Here is a 4,949-nt window from a genome sequence, read left to right as displayed (position 1 = left end):
TTTTATTTTTATTTTTCAAATGCTTGTATTGCTCATCGTTGTGCATTGTTTGAGGTCCTTACTCAATCCATTCCATAGTTTGATTCCACATACTGAAATGCTATGGCTAGCATAACGTAGTCCTAGCATAGAAGTGTTTCAAATGTACTTCTTCCCTGAGATCATATTTCTCCTCTCTTGTAGAGAAGTATTGGATGACATTTTTAGATAATTGGTTATTTTTAGCCTTATGCATTATTTTAGCTGTTTGAAGATTAACTATATCAGCAAGTTGAAGTATTTGTGATTTTAGAAATAAGGAGTTAGTAGGTTCTCTGTAGGCGGCATTATGAATTATCCTTACTGACCTTTTTTGCAGTACATTTAGCGAGTGAAGATTGCTTTTATAGTTATTGGCCCATATTTCCACACAATAAGTAAGATATGGTAGAACCAGAGAGCAATAAAGAGTGTGGAGTGATTTCTGATTGAGAACAAATTTTGCTTTGTTCAATATTGAATTATTTCTGGCCACCTTATGTTGTATATTTGTAATATGAGGTTTCCAGATCATATTTTCATCTATTGTGATCCCCAGAAATGTATTTTCCTTCACCCTTTCAATGTCTACACCGTCTATTTGTATGATTTTAGTTTTACTTAAGTTCAAGGACAATCTATTATCATCAAACCATCTTTTTTAGTGTGACCATTTCTTCTCTGACCTTTCTAATGATTTCTAATGTCATAATATTGCAAGAATAAAATTGATGTCTCCAGGTAATGCTTGCGTTCCTGTAAGTAACCAGGCTGCCAATCACCAGCAGGAGGCTGCAAAACAGGTTCTGAGGGGGGTTAGTAAAAACTCAACATTGACACTATTTTGGAGTTGCTGTTTTTTCCTTATTTCCGTGGAACTTCTACAGGAATTGGCTGTCCAAATGCGGCACTAAAAAGTGAGTCACGCTCATCGAGGACGCAGTGCAATTTGCACCCAGCAGGGAATCGGACTCTGTGCCTTCTGGAGCGTCTGAGTGAGAGGAGGATATTAAGTTTGTGCGATGTTAGTGTGAGATGGTGAAGTTAGTAGGGTATGATGATAATGTTATGTACTAATAATGATGGCTGTGCTTTTTTTAGTGGGACCTGTGGATATCCAGGTATAGTAATCATGTGTCCCATGCACCTTCACACACACACACACACACACATATTTTGCCTTTTGCACGACCCCAACCTGAAATCAATTCTTATGTCCCACTGTCAGTGTCTTTATCTTTTTGTCTGTCTGCTTATATGTCTTTATTTCAGATCCTGGATCTGTTTTTCTGTTTGATCGTCTCCTCTGCCTGCCTGCCTGCTACTTTGTTTTTCTGTCTGATTCGCTGTTCCTTTGATAGTCGGTCCATTTGTTTGTCTGTCAACCTGCTGTTTGTCCATCCGGTTTGTCTATCTGCCCTGCTTCCTTACTCTTTTTCTGCTTCTTTACTCCTAAGCTGCTTTTCTGTCCATCTGACTTTTTGCCCTTTTCTATGTCTTCTACCAGGGTTTCAGTCAGGTTTACGTCTGACCATACATTGGTTGTGCAGACAGTGAAGTTGTTTTAGTCCATATGTCTATTGCGTCTCCGTGTAACCAAGTAACAAAGCTTTATGTGCTACTCCCAGCCGAAAAACTCACCAGCCGTCACTCCATTACTGAGTGATTGACAAGTCACTCCCCCTTCCCCTCACAATTTGCATGCACGTCCTTGAGGCAAGTCCCGTCAGTGTGAAAAACTTCCCGTAAAAATTAAAAGGACATGAACGTCATGGTCTTCATCCAATCACAGCTTCTCTTTTTCTTTTTTTTTTTTTTTTTTTTTACTCTTGATACAATTTGATGGCTGTGTTGTCCCGAAGGCTCTTTTCTATTTCCTGTTTGCTTCTCCTGCAGTTTATTGCTGTTATTTTATGCAGCACTCATTGATTTATGGCCGAACCATCAGAAAGCATCAGCTGCCTTTTTCATCACCGTCTATGTGCATGTACACTGTATGGGCAAAAGTATTGGGACACATCCATGAGGGCTTTTTGTGCATTTGTTCATCCCAGGGGGGCGGCACGGTGGGCGAGTGGTTAGCGCGCAGACCTCACAGCTAGGAAACCAGGGTTCAATTCCACCCTCGGCCATCTCTGTGTGGAGTTTGCATGTTCTCCCCGTGCATGCGTGGGTTTTCTCCGGGTTCTCCGGTTTCCTCCCACATTCCAAAAACATGCTAGGTTAATCGGTGACTCCAAATTGTCCATAGGTATGAATGTGAGTGTGAATGGTTGTTTGTCTGTATGTGCCCTGTGATTGGCTGGCCACCAGTCCAGGGTGTACCCCGCCTCTCGCCCAAAGACAGCTGGGATAGGCTCCAGCACCCCCGCGACCCTCATGAGGAAAAAGCGGTAAAAAATGAATTAATGAATGAATGTTCATCCCAGGTGTGTCTTCCAAGCACATCTTTATGAATCGTCATTGTGTGTCCCAATACTTTTGTATGCATAGTGTAAAAAAAAGTGCAAAATATCAAAAATACTTCCCTGCATTTTCTGTATATGGCCCAAGGTGGAAAACGTTTGGCTAATGCTTCAGGGCTGTGATGCTGTCCGTGGTGCTGAAAGTAAACAAAACAATATCACCTCCAATGGATGCCAGCCTCGATGCAGTCAGGCTAGGTGTTGTTTAGCAGGAGGACACGCAAAGGCAGGCGTTCATATCCAGAGAAAGGTGAGTCACACACCCACTCAGCACCTCGTGGAATTGTACCCAGCAGGGAAGCAAACCTGCTGCCTCGTGCACGGGGGCGCTTGGTAAATGTCACCAGCAGCCGAGTGAAGAGATTTTTATCAATGGTTGCCTTCAAGACATGAAGACATGAAACATTTGTGTTTTTTGTAGAGTTTAATAGAATTCATTTGAAACATGTTCAAAAAGGAGTAGGAAAAAGTAGATCTTAATTAAAGGTGGACTCAAAGGGTGTCACAAGACATGTCAGGATTGTCAAATTAATATTGTGCTGATGAATTAATTCTGAGATCAATTATAATGAACTCAATCATTTTGTCAGCTTCCATGTATGTCATATTGTCATTTTCCTCACCTCTTGAATCCAAACAGGCAGGAAGACGGTTCACTCTGTGGATTGGTTCAGGCCCCTACATGCTTAATAGAACATTGGTGTTCCATAAAACAACGGCAAACAGAGTGAGACTTCTTATCAGTCATACAGTCACTTTGTCTCCAGGGGAGGAGGCGGGTTGTCCATAGGTATGAATGTGAGTGTGAATGGTTGTTTGTCTATATGTGCCCTGTGATTGGCTGGCCACCAGTCCAGGGTGTACCCCGCCTCTCGCCCGAAGACAGCTGGGATAGGCTCCAGCACCCCCGCGACCCTTGTGAGTATAAGCGGTGGAAAATTAATGAATGAATAAATATAACACAATTAGGGCCCTGTGATTGGCTGGCCACCAGTCCAGGGTGTACCCCGCCGCTCGCTTGAAGACAGCTGGGATAGGCTCCAGCAACCCCCACGACCCTCGTGAGGATAAGCGGTAGAAAATGAATGAATTAATAAATATAACACAATTAGGGCCCTGTGATTGGCTGGCCACCAGTCCAGGGTGTACCCCGCCTCCTGCTCGAAGTCAGCTGGGATAGGCTCCAGCATACCCCATCCATAACCTGCCAACATTTCAATTGTACTTTATTTCCAATGATGAATGACATATAATAATTGAGAATCACTGCCCTAGAAAGTCACTGGAGTCAGGCAAAATGTGTAAACAAAGATGGTAGAACAGTAGAACTTGGAATACACACGCTAGCATGGATAGACTGCGACAGCTGGTGTCAACAGACTACACATTTCAAATGTGGCTATTTTTCATTGTCACGGTAAAAAGGGACGTCCCTGGTCAGGTCAGATCTGATTGCACAAACACAAGTAGATTAGACCCAGACTCAGTGTCAAACTGTGGGACCTGCATTGTTTTGTGATGCAGTTCAATGAAATAGGTGGTTTCTATAACCATATTTTTCTTGTGCTTTTCTTAAAATGTATGCTTGAGGGCTGCACGGTGGTCGTATGGTTAGCACGTAGGCCTCACAGCTAAGAGACCTGCATTCAATTCCACCCTTGCGTGGGTTTTCTCTGGGTACTCCGGTTTCCTCCCACATTCCAAAATCATGCTAGGTTAATTGGTGACTCCAAATTGTCCATAAGCATGAATGTGAGTGTGAATGGTTGTTTGTCTATATGTGCCCTGTGATTGGCTGGCCACCAGTCCAGGGTGTAGGGTGCGGCTGGGATAGGCTCCAGCACCGACTCCGTCACCTTCATGAGGATAGGCGGTAGAAAATGAATAATGCTTGAAAAATAAAGAACAAGAATGAATACGAATGCATAATAAGTAAACATATTATTATTATTATTATTATTATTTAAATAAAAATAGTAATAATAACAGTGAAATGATCAAAATCATTCATTCATTTTCTACCGCTTTTTCCTCACAAGGGTTTCCCAGCTGTCTTTGGGCAAGAGGCGGGGTACACCCTGGACTGGTGGCCAGCCAATCACAGGGCACGTATAGACAAACAACCATTCACACTCACATTCATACCTATGGACAATTTGGAGTCGCTAATTAACCTAGCATGTTTTTGGAATGTGGGAGGAAACCGGAGTACCCGAGAAAACCCACGCATGCACGGGGAGAACATGCAAACTCCACACAGAGATGGCTGAGGGTGGAATTGAACCCTGGTTTCCTAGCTGTGAGGATCTAAATCATAATATTAATATTAATATTAATTCTGTATGTTATTCCAGCAACATGAATCTAATATGCTTTTTTTCACGAGTTGACCCCCCCAGATCCAGAAGGAAGTGACACCCCAACACGCCCCCCCCCCTCCACTCCACCCCCTTCACCATCCTCCTC

The sequence above is a fragment of the Doryrhamphus excisus genome, chromosome 1, assembly GCF_030265055.1.
Source record: "Doryrhamphus excisus isolate RoL2022-K1 chromosome 1, RoL_Dexc_1.0, whole genome shotgun sequence".
Classification (NCBI taxonomy): Eukaryota; Metazoa; Chordata; class Actinopteri; order Syngnathiformes; family Syngnathidae; genus Doryrhamphus; species Doryrhamphus excisus.
This window is presented reverse-complemented; position numbering follows the sequence as displayed.